Consider the following 12,762-nt stretch of genomic DNA (forward strand, 5'->3'; position numbering starts at 1 on the left):
GAGAAGAACAAAAGTGAGCATCGACTATTTTTAGTCAAGGATTTGGTTGCCAGGGACATGAAGATAATTCGTTCCCCATATATCAAGGCAATGGCTGCGGTGCTGTTTGAGAGGCCTAATTGAGGGGATTTATAGTAAAATGCAACTTGTCAAATGTGGCAAAGGCAAAATAAAACAGTCCCTGAGACGAGGAAATCAGTCCATTCGTCATGGTTAATCTGAAGCTCCTTGGTGCGGCACAGAGACAAATGTGGGAGATGGGTATTAGGGACGGGGAGACTGAAGAGACAGATCGGATCTCCAGGAAGAAGGGAGAGGGGCGGTCTAGCCTGACTTCATCTGCCTTTGGTTTATTATTCTTATTTATGTCGCTGCACATGGTTTGATGCTCCTGTTTCTGAACAGCTCCATGACAGGGGCTTTTTCTGTGACTTACACCACTGCAGTGCTATACATTGTCCCCTGCACTCACCCCCCTCCTGGGTGGGAAAAACATGCAGCTCCATGTGTCCAGGCTGCACAATGGGGATGAGACTGGAACCGGTCACTGCACCAGGGGAATGCAGCATGTGTGTCCCCACTTCCCACATGGAGCATCCGTAGCGCTGTGGGCCACGTTTTGCTTCCAAACGGAACATCTGTAGGAATAAGATACTTCTTGGTGTCATGGACATATAGATCAGGTTGATGGAAGAGTGGAGTTTGAAAACACAGCTGAGATCAGCACCGTGCCTCAGTTTCCCTACCAGTGTCTTGGGACTGTTTCTTTCCTGCTTAAAGTGAGTGAAGCTGAGGATGCTTTTCAGTGTGGTGTTTGGTGAAGGAAGGACTCAGCCCATGAAGCTGCATTAGTAAGTGCAGGCTGAGAAGGAACCCACCCCAACACAGCAGGTTTCTCCCATGAGACTTGCTTTTCCCCCTGCTTCTAAAATCCAGGCTTGGGCTTTTGTGTCTGACCCTTTTCCCTCCTTCTAGACCCGCAGAGAGGGGAAGAACATGCTCTCAGACCCTGCCTGACGCATCCCTGTTGTATTTGACCATTCCATATAGTCTGCCTCATCCCTGCAAGCCTTATGGCTGCTCTGAAAGGGACAGCAGGAAAGCTTAAACCACAGACCCGTTAAATACATTGAAGGGAAGGAAGCCAAAGGCTTGTTACCCAATCAACAACGTCCTTTAACGGTTATTACCTTTGAGCTGTGCTGGCAAAAGCATTTCTTAGGTGGCTTCTGGACACTTCAGACTCCTCTTCACCCCATCAACCTCTGCTGCAGCTCATAGCATCCCAGACTGGTTTGGGTTGGAAAGGAGGTTACTATCTAGTTCCCACTGCCATGGGCAGGGACACCTTCCACCAGAATGGATGATGAATGGAGATGCAGAAGTTGCCCATGTGGTCACGCAAGGAGAGACACCAGTGGACATGCGTTAGGCTGGGTTTTGCTCTGACTCACTGCTCAGTGCAGCAAACGACTGATTCCTTCAGTACATGGATAACTCCCTCCTGCCTTTTCTTCTCCCTTCCCCCAGGCTGTGTGAATCAACAGGAGATACCATGTTCACAAACCCACCCAAACTGCCAAATAAACCAAGCAAACTGAAGGAACCCATAAAAATCTGGGATCTAAGTGAACGTCTCATTTGATTTCTGAGGGGCTTAAAATAACTTGTCTTATTTTTCAGATTTCTTTTGAGAGGAAGTGTCAGTTTTGAATAGAACAGAAACACAAAAGCTTTTGTTTTACAGCTAATGGAACTTCAAGGCAGAACGCTAAACTAATCACAATAATAGTCATAATTACTGTTTTTCTCAATCAAAGTGCTTTAGCAAAGTCAACCACCATTTGCCCATCAGCTGATTGGCATTTGCATCAAACAGAACTCCATGGTTTTACTCTGCAGACTGATCCCATCAATCCACCAGCCAAAAGTGATTTGCTTTCATGGACCGTATAACAGAGACATGCATGCATGACCTAGTCAGCATCAAGCCATCCTGTTGGTGGCTGTCTGCGTTAGCAACATGGGGACTCATCCTGACTTGCAAGGTGCTGTTGCATTTTACATGATGCTGTTGCATGGATGTACAAGAGTTGCATGGGTGTATATGATGCTGTTGCATGGACGTATAAGAGTTACATGGGTGTACATGACACTTGCATGGACGTACAAGAGTTACATGGGTGTACATGACACTGTTGCATGGATGTACAGGAGTTGCATGGGTGTACATGATGATGTCGCATGGACATACAAGTGTTGCATGGATGTACACGATGCTGTTGCCTGGATGGTGGCCAGTGCAGCTTTGCTGACACAGGGACATGCCTGTGCCTGACAATCTGCTAGCGGTATGGCCACATCCACAGGGTTGCACATATTGCAGCTGATGCACCCTTCCTTTGGTCATGACCACACAACATCAAGGGTGATAGAAATGTCCTGTAGACAAAGACTGTGGCTTCCTAAGAAACAGCTTGTGGCAAAAATACCCCTCCCACTCACCAGGTCTGCAAATGCCAGTCAAAGCAGGAGAGATTCTGGATGTCTTCAAAATCTGGTTATTTATTCCCTGTACATTTGATGAAATATTAATCTCCTCATCTGCAAAAGGCAATCAAATAAAGCGCAGAAGGGATGACGCACAGGGCCTCGGAGAAGGGAACAAAAAGCAGCAAAATAAAAGTACAAATCCAAATATAATGTAAAATTCTATAAGAGGCATCTCTGTGGTGGCAAGAATGGCAGAGACAAAGCGACCTGGTGCCCTCAGAGCAGATGGGCTCAGGAGGCTGAGTAAGACCATGCTGGGAAGAGGACTCAGATCAGGCAATTGCTTGGGCAGATCTTAAGCTTTCCTGTAAGGGCTGTTGGTGGGATTTCTTTGAAGGTTTCCCCTTCCTTCTCTTCTGCTTTAATTAGAGGGTGGGTTTATGCCAAGACGCCAGCCAGCTTGGGCCATTGTGCTGGAGATGGGAGGAAGCCAGACGGTGGATGTGTTGGAGGTGGTGCCGTCTGTTACTCGTAGCTGTTTGGCATGATGGTGACTGGCAGTCTTGTGGGGAAAGAACTTTGATAGGGGAACGTCTCCCTTCAAAGCTCAAGGCTGAAGCAAGGCCCTGTCTCCAGCTGATTTCAAGGTAATGCAACCTGAAAATAGACTTGGCTGTTGTTTGGGGTGTTTTAGATGACTACAGCCTCCAAAGCCCTGCTCCTCTGTCTTTCTACCCCCAAGAACATAGAAACACTTGTGTTGGAAAAGACCTTCAAGATCATCAAGTCCAACCATAAATCATATTGTAAACATGGCTCTTGGAACACATTCATGGCTACTGTGTATGGTGCTGGTCCAAAATGGTTTGCAGGAGTCGAAGTCTGACAAAGGGTTGTTCAGTTTTGTATCTTCTCAGCCCATTTTCTTGCTGTGTCTGGGGACGCTGGCACATCTTTACAGGAATCTCACAGACAATCTGGTATCTGGTGAATCCAAACACTTCCCACCTTCTCTGTTCCTCCAGCTGTGGGCTGTGTAGAGATGAGGTGGTTCTTGTGGGGAGGGATGCCGAAGGCGGCTGGCCTACCAGTTGCGGTGATAGAATAATTTGGCCACATGAGTAAAAACAAGGCTTCATTCCATAGAGTTTAAGGTCCTTGGCAGTTTGCTGACTGTATTTCTCATGTGTGTCTTACTCCAGCCAGGACTTTTCCTTCATGAGGAGTAATTAACTGCTGAGTAAGGGTCAACCAAAGGACTGGAATTTCTTACAGGGATGAAGAGGAAAACACAAAGCTGGACTGAAGGGAAGAAAAGGGAAGGGAAGGGAAATCCACTTCACTCATGCATGTCCTTGGCTATATGGGATGGAGCCACGTATGAAGAGTCCTCTTTCGCATCCAGGTTTCTGCATGCATTTTTGACCTCAGGGAATGCCCACTGCCAGGAATGGTGCTCACTAGTGCAAAGGCAGCCTCGGTCAGGCTCCACCAGTGCTGATGCTGGGCTACAGGAAAGCCTCATCTCCCAGTTCATCGTGCTCAGCCCCAGACTGTGGGAGGTCACCAGTCTGTGTCCTGGATGAGGTCTGTGCTAGGGAGCTGCAGTCCTCCCTTGCCATATCGCAGCCACTTGACACTGGGTGTGTGAACCTCTCAGCACTGCAGTCCGGCAGCAGAGTCCTCACGGATGCACGGATGGGTGCCTGCTATAGCTTATTCCTATCTCCCCATCCGTCTCCCCTGCTTTTTCCTGCCTGCTGCCCAGATGACAATCTCCATGGTGCTGGGATCCTGCAGCAGGGCTGGGATGTGCAGCAACAGCCTCAGCATCTAATTCAATTGTATATCAATCTTGCTACTTGTGTGTGGCCAGTTATCCAGAAACCAGCCGCACGGACAGCTGCAGGTTCACATCTTCAGCACAGGGAGGAAATGGGCAGAGCTGGAGCTGCCTCTTTATGTGGCAGCCCAAGGTGCGTTGGCAGCACTCTTACTTGTGAGCAGGTGAAAGTCACACTGAGCTCTGCAAGGCACCGTCCATCATCCCAGATCCTGAGCCTTCCAGAAAGGCAGTGACATCCTCTCTAGTGCATGGATGTGGTCTCATGGGTCTTTTACTACTTGGGGTTTGTTGCTACACAGGATGACTCAACACGGCTAAAGCCTCCACATACCCATTAACTTGAGCTGCTCCAAGCTGCTTCCAGTTTCTAAGGTGTGCTCAGCAAAATGCACAATGCCTGGTTTAAGCTGAGTGAGCTCCTGCCTCTGCACTTAGAATCATAGAATCAACCTGGAAAAGACCTTTAAGATCATCAAATCCAACCATTCCCCAACACTGCCAAGGCTACCACTAACCCATGGCACTGAGGGCATTATCTACATGGTTTGTGAGCACCATGTGGTTTGACTGCAGCCCTGCCCTGGCCAGCCTGTTCCAATGCCTGAGCCACCTTTGGGGAAGGAATTGTTCCTCAGCTCCATCTAAACCTCCCCTTTGAAAGCCTTGCTGCTTCTAAGAAAGTCACCATCGTATCCATGCATTTCGCCCCCATGGGAAGGAACTGGCTCTGTTTTCTAGGCAGGGAGGCGTTTGTACTGCTCAGGTTTACTGTGAGTCCCAAAATCCTGGTCTGTGTGCAGGCTCCAGCTCCTTGAACCTGCAGGAATGGCCAACTTCCATCTCAACAGGAAAATGACGAAATCAGGCTGGAAAATGTGACTCAAAAAGGAGGGTGAGAACCCCAAAGTGCAATTCAGGCTTTTTAGTAGCTGGGGCCTTCCAGTCAGTGGAGGTGGTTCTCAGCATCAGCTCCCTTGAAGTGGAAGGTGCCAGAACAGGTCAAGTGAGGCACAAAAATGCCTTTCAAGGAGTTCTGGTCCAGGACATATTTTCCTGAGCACTTCCAAGGGCAGATTGCAGGAGCTACGGCTGCTCCAATGGAAGTTGTCTCTTCTGCTGACCTCAAAACTTCATGAATATTTCCCTTTGGAAAGCCATAGGGAAGAGACTTGGTTCTTACAGAGTGGCTGGAGTGTATTGGAGTCTTGGCAACCAATAAAAGGCCTTTAACCTAAAATTAGCTGTGGAGCAGTGGGGGCTGCTCTGGCTGTTCACCTGGGTCTCCAGTAACATAATTTGTGGTTCTCCTCCGTCCCTTGTCTTTCTAGTGCTGGTTAATCTTTCTGACAGCTTTATCCCAGCTCTCTTAGCATCATCTGCCCTGACTCCTCAAGGTTAGCTTGTGCAGGTTCAGTAATGGTATGTGGTGGGTTTGCCAAGAGGTCTCTTTTCCTCCACACAGATCCATTTGCTCCTATGCACCGAGCCATAACGTAGGGACCAGCATAAAAGCCTCTCTGGGCTGCTTGGGAAGCACACTGAGCATTTACAGCTGAGGCTCTGCAAGAGGATGGGAGGCTGGTCCAGCCTCAGAGGGATGCTCTGCGTCTTGGTGTCCTTGGATGCTTAGTAATAAGGATCCAAGAAATGCCTTAGCAAGGCATTTGGAAGAGGAGGGATGTGTCCTTGTCCTTGGCCAAGTAGCTTCCACTGTGGCTGAATCCCCAGTTCCTATGTGCCACGAGGTCAGAACAAAACAAGTCTCCAATCTGTCACTGCCTCCAAGCAGAGACCGGACATTCATTATCCTGTGTGGTGCACCTGCAGGGATCGTGTGCCCTGCTCTCTCAGCAGCACGGGCAGGGACAAGCAGCGGTGATTTAGGTCACATTCCGATGTGCTGAGCCAGTGCTGGAGCCTGCTACACCCTGTCCCTTCCCAGGACACTGAACTGCCTCCCAGGCAAATCCACACGTGTGCTCTGTAGGCAGCACATTGGAGACAACATCCTGCTCTGGAGTGAAGCGATGTAGGTCAGAGAGGTGCTTCTCGGAGGCACCTCCATCCCTTTCACCTTCTCCAGTGGGGGAGAAGACCAATTCCAGCATTGCTTCCAGGTTTCTTCACTCTGTTTAACCCATCACATTTGCTATTAGGGGTCTACACTTCCTTGGCATTTCCTCAGCATTTGCCTTCAAGAGGTGGGATTTCCCAGCAGCTCCCCTTTCCCATTCCCAGTTTAGGCAAGAGCAAACAGGGACAGCTGCCTGCATCCTGGCTGGGAGTGTGCAAGGATCCTGGGATGTGCTGGCTCTGAGGAGGCACCTGAGGAATGTGGGGAGATGGAGGAGAAGGAGAAGGGCTGGGAAGGAGGGAAGCAGTGACAGCAGCAGACTGACAAGGCTGGAGGAGCAAACCGCAGGTAGATGGGAACCTGCTGAAAATGGAGCTAAACCAAACTGGAACCCCAAAGGTCAAGCCCTTCATCACGAAAGCATCACTCACTGCCGCTTCCTATGCATGCATCTGCTGGAGAGCAGCAGCAGTTTGGGAAATCAGACCCTGTTCTGGTGTTTTTCAGCTCCGCGAGCAATCTGCTTTGGCAAACCCAAGCTCCTCTGTGCTACCATTTCCCATATTGTAAGCTAAACTTAAAGCCCAGCTTGTAAAGGACGTTATAGAGGGAAAGCAGAGTGGATCACTGATTATAACAGGATGAGTCTGAAGGGTAGAAGTGAAAAAGCTTGTGGGTTGAGTTAAAGACAGTTTAATAGGTAAAGCAAAGGCCCCGTATGCAAGCAAAGCAAACAAGAATTCCTTCACCACTTCGCATCCCCAGGATAGCAGGGCTCCATCACGCATAGCGGTGACGTGGGAAGACAAACACCATCACTCCAAATGTCCCCCCCTTCCTTCTTCCCCTGTGGTCTGTAATATCCCTTGGATCAGTCCCAGCCAAAACCAGCACACAGCTTCAAGCCACAAGAGCTGTGCTGAGGTTAGGAAAATGGGTATCCGCAGGGAAGTGCTGTTTGTGCCCAGCCGATGGGTTTCGGGGCAGGATGCTGGTGCTGGGCAGCGTGGGGATGGTCACTGCACAGGCTGTAGATGCCACCTAGGGGACACACGCAAGACTCCAGCACCTTCTCCTTTCAAAATAAATCCCAGAAGGACCGAATTCAAGGGTTCAGAATCAACCACCACCAAGAGCACGAGCTGGTCCATGAGTCTCCTGATGGGTTTTCTGTGTTCCAGGCTGTACCTGCCTCTAGGCAGGTTTTATCCGGGCTTCATTTCCTGGAAGGAATGGCACAGGCTGCCGTGGTGGGGACGTCCTGCCACATTCAGAGGGTGAAGGAGCACAGAGGGACAGATAAGTAAGTAGCTTTCCTCTGCTCTTCATGGCTCTGATCTCTGCACACATCATGTTTTAGCAAGGGAAGAAGAGCAGTAAGAAGGAACTGAAGAGCATGGCCTGTTCATGCTGCAATGAGATGGCATTGTTGGTATGATCCTGTCTAACCTGAGGCATCCAGGACCTCTGCCAGGCCCCTGGGTGTCCAGAAGAAATGTGACTGTTGTCAGACTCTACCTGGAACAGAGCTATCTTGATAAGATGTGGGTTTATTCCAGTCTTCAGCATGTTCTTTTCCCTATTCCCACTCTGTTATCACCATTTATCATGCGTCTTGGTTGAGATCAGCCCTTCTCTGTGATCCCACCAGATCCTGGGGATGCTCTGGTCCCTTTAAGATGCTTTTATTTCATGTGGAGCTCTAAAAGCTTGGCTATGCCTTAGGTTGTATTTTAACATGAGCTTTACAGGGCTGCAGCTCCCATTAGGGGTCAGAATGGTGGCTGATGCAGACCAGGGGATGCTGGGACTATGGCAGCAGCTGGACCATATTCCCATCCCTAAACCCAGTGTCTGGAAGCTGAAATCATCCTATGTTTCCTAATGGCAGGATGAGTCCTAGTAGCAGGATGAACCAAGAGCCTGGATCTCCTCCATGCTATAGAGCCCAGTGGCTTTTCTATTGTGCTTATACTGCTGTGATGAAGGTGCACTGGGAGTTTGAGCTGCGAAAGTAATAGTCACGAAACGAGTTGGTGTGATTAACCTCGTTATTCCAGGCAGAGGACCTGGATCAGCCCCAGTCAGTTTAATGGCTGCTCTGTGGATATTACCCAGCCGATATATCTTCCATGTAATCACCGTGCTGTAAGGATGAGACAGAGTGATCTGTGGATGTTTGCCTGCCATTTAACCGGCCCTGTGGTGGTGGCTGGGATTATTTAACACACAGTGGTTCAGAGGCTGGGAAATGCCGGTCAGTGGGAATTGGCGATCCCACTGGATTTGAGAGGGAAAGGGCCTAAGGGCATCTTGGTATTGAGCTTAGGAGAGATTTTTTTTAAGGCACTGAAGTATTTTGTGAAGCAAGATCCCATCTTTCACCTTCTTTCAGTTCAGTTTGGTTTCACTTCTGTATTGCTTGGTGGGGGAAGGTTGTTATCTGTCACCCCAGTGTCTCCGTACTGGGGCTGGTCACCCTAAGCTCCCTTCTTCCTACATATCTGCTTTAGGGCAGATGAATCAAGCCCTCAGCAGGACAAAGCTAGAAGAAGGAAGAAAGTCATTGGATATAAGGGGAAAAAACAGCTTGAGGAATGCCCCGAAACGGGGTTTGGAGCAAGCTGCTCTAGTGGAAGGTGTCCCTGCCCATGGCAGGGAGTTGGAACTGAATGAGCTTTAAGGTCCCTTCCAACCCAAACCAGTCTGGGATACTATGAAAAGCATTGAGTGAAGACTGTGTATAAGCTCTGCAAAGCAAGTCAGAGCTATTTGCTGAGCCTTGTGTAACACATACAAAGATTTCCTGACATCTTCCTGGAAAATGAGATCTTGTTGAGCTGATTGAAGGGAATTATCCAGAGATACCCTGCTAATATGTTGTGACAAGCTCCCTGCTGCAATGCATTAGGGCTCCACTTAAATGCAGCAGCATAGAGAGCGTGTGAACAAGCCAGAGCTAAATAGAGGTTCCCTATGTTCAGCCGTGACACCCAGATACATCAGAGAGAGGGAATGAAGACAGCCAGAGGCAGTGACAGTGACCCAGGGCAGGATGTAGCCTGTCTGTCTCGGTGAATACTTCGAATCACCATTTGTTCTGAAATTGGGAGGTTGTGGGTAGGGAGGGTGGCTTTCTAGCTTTGATGCTTATTAATACTAAGGGTGAAGGAAACCAGCCAGGCAGGATCAAGCCCCTGGTCTGGGGGATGCTGGTGAGCTCCAGCACATAGCTGGGCTCCTCAGTATAACCTAGAAGCCAATAAATCTTAGATCCTACCAGCAAAAGAGCTGGTCCTTAAAAAGTAATTAGATGTCTTTCTGCCTGTATGTACCTCAGTATGTATGAACTTATTTTCCCAGCTCCACTATTTCAGTAACAGCTTTTCCCTGGGGATGTAAGAGTTGGTACCAGCAGGAGAAAAAAGGCTCTCACACTGCACAGCATGAGATGTGAACTGGAAAAAAGCAGGCTTTCATTCCACTGCGCTCCGCTGTTTGTGTTTGGGAGGGTTTGAAGGACCACTGTGCGTTCACAAGGAAGATGCTTTGCAAGCAGGAGGTCATTGGAGCCAACAGAACAAGGAGGGGACATCTTTCATCCTCCTGGACTGACTGAATCACATGAAATGAAGACATGAGGAGTGACCCCCCAGAGGGCCCAAGGAATGGCCAAATGCTGCTTCACTCATGACAAGGCAGAGTCCAGCCCAACTCTTGAAAGCAGAGATGGGCAAAGCTGAGTTTGTCCCCTTCTACACTCTCAGCAATGTTTCTGGTGGAGCAGGACAGGATGGGATAAGTGCCCAATGCTGCATCTAAAGCCACAGCTGGCACATCTGGACCCCACTTTTCCCTTGCATGCAGTGGGCATTGCGTGCTCTGACTGAACTAGCGCATGCCACTGGATGCCAAACCTTCCCCCGATGGTGATGGGACCAGCTTCACCGCCCAGGGCTGTCCCCCAGGAGGGACTGGGATGGAGGGACTTCTCCCAGGCAGCTCCAGAGTGGAGACGCGTTTGTCTGAGTCAGGCTGAGAGCACAGCAGCGGCTGCAGAGGGAATTGCCGGAGGCAAGGGGCGCATCCAAAGGATCAGACGGAAAACGCTGAGCGGTGCCAGATGCAGGCAGAGCGCCCAGGTCCAGCGGCAGCTCTTGCAGAGCAGAGCCCTGGCTCTCTGAGACCAGCTGCGATAACTGCTCTGCTCCACGGGGAACTGCCTGAGGGCACCTTTGCTGGATCAGAAAGCGGAGTGCTTCTGCACCTAATTGACTTGACAAGAGCATGCCACGCCAGAGGACATGAGGCAGTGCCAGGAACAGGCTAAGCAAGTACTATCGCTCTTGCCCTGGCCGCTGAGGCTGCCCCAGACCTTGCTGTGAGCAGCCAAGTAATTTGTGATGGTCATATATGCATGAGCAGTCAGTTCCCACATCCTGTCTTCCCAATGCTCTCCTTCAGCTTCTCGAAAAGAAGCTTCAGGGCCTTGGCATGGTTTAATGTGAGGTGTCCCTGCCTATTGCAGCGGGGTTGGAACTCTCCTCTTCTTTCCTCTCCTTTCTTCATTATAGCCCATCTTCACTCTCTTCAGCCATCTCTTTCTCATAGCAGCCAGGTCATTTGCTATTCACACATGGCAAAGATTTAATCTCATTGTCTCCTGACAACATCATTGTCACTTGCAGGTACCCAGCGCATTTCAGCTTAAGACCAGTTCCTGAAACTGGAGGCAGATGCCTGACTCTGCTGCACTTTGAAGAGTGTTTGCGTATGAAATCAAGAAGGTTCATTACAGGGAGAAGTGCCAAAGGGCAGCAGCCACTTACGGCCACATCCTAAAAACTAGAAGCATGTGTGTTGGGAGGGGGGAAGAAGGGAAAAGGTGTGTTGGGCAGGGGAATAGAGAGAAAGTGAACAATTAAGGGTGCAGTGGGGAAGGCTATTCTTAGTGGTGGTCTGCCTGTGCAATCTCTTGGCTTCAGGTAGCCCAAAGCACGCAGCCCTGAGTGATCTGAGCTTGCCTCCAGCCCTGGAGATTCAGATTTTACCGTTTCCCTTGCCCTGACTGCAAACTTATTGCTTCCTATTTGTTATTCTTTGAAACAGCATCTTCCAAATCAGAGTCTATTGCAATAAATTGAAAAGAAATGGAAATTCTGATAACCCTGGTCTTGCCATTCCCTGGGAGCTGCCTGAGCCTCTTTGCTCCTTGGAAGCCATCAGCCATAATTTGCTCTTTGGAGGGAGGCTCTGATCTCCCATGGTCTAATGACCACGTGCAGGGCTGAGTGGCTTCTTGCTGCTTTTGACTGCTCCACATTTCTTTTCCAAAGCAAACTTGGTTTTTAGAGCATCTGCAAAATAGAAGGGGAAGAAATACCCCAAAACAACCAATCTGCAAGTGCTGGAGTCAAAGCCATACTGGGCTAAACATCGGAATTCACTCTAAATTTCACACCTATGTGTGTACACGTGTCAGGCTTAAGAGAGATCAGAAGGGGAACGCAGAGTGAGATCCATCATCTGGATCTGGAAGTTCGACCACTAAAAGATAGGCTTTGAGCCATGCATCCTGTTGCCATTGGCCATGGACTTTGGTCTTTCCCAGGCTATCTCCAATGTCCCCAGTTTTGAGGGTATCTCCCATGCTGGGTTGTCCTGCTCAGATCTCCACTCTTCACCTGCCCTTGCTAACTTCCCTCCTGCTTACAGCTCCCTGCTCTTCCACCTCCCCACTGCCATGGAGCTGAGCAGAAGCCTAAGCCTCTTTCTCTGACTCCCAGCTCCTGTTGAGCATATGAAGGTTTGCAGATGTCATTTGCAGAATAGATAAACACCCATAATATGTTCTAGCCAGAGCTTTTGGAATGATGCTACAGCCTCAGTGAAATCAGTGCAACTTTCTACACCTTTCCAAGCTGAGTGGCAGGCAAATAAAGGCATGTTCTTCCTTCTGATTCCTCCAAAGTGCCAGACTGAAGTTAGAACTGTGTCTCCTTCCCACAGGAATCTATTAACTCCTAATGTTATGAGCAATGTTCAGTTAATAATGTACCTACTTTCTCAATATGCCATCTATGCATGCAGGGAAGATAATGCCAAGCACAAAGCCTTTGTTAATGCCACAGGAATATATTGGATCCTGTCTTTTGTGAAAGTGCTCTGTGCTGTGTGTGAGAGCAGGAGTGCATGAGGATGCTCAAAGGGGAATGAGGAGAGAAGCCATAAGCTTTATCAGAGAGATTGTAATTGAAATTAAATTGCATTTGATGTACCATGATTATCAATTCCAGCGTGAATGTGAGACAGGCAAAGCGATAGTCCTCATGTGAAATGCTTTGTTCAA

The sequence above is a fragment of the Lathamus discolor genome, chromosome 20 (assembly GCF_037157495.1).
Source record: "Lathamus discolor isolate bLatDis1 chromosome 20, bLatDis1.hap1, whole genome shotgun sequence".
Classification (NCBI taxonomy): domain Eukaryota; kingdom Metazoa; phylum Chordata; class Aves; order Psittaciformes; family Psittacidae; genus Lathamus; species Lathamus discolor.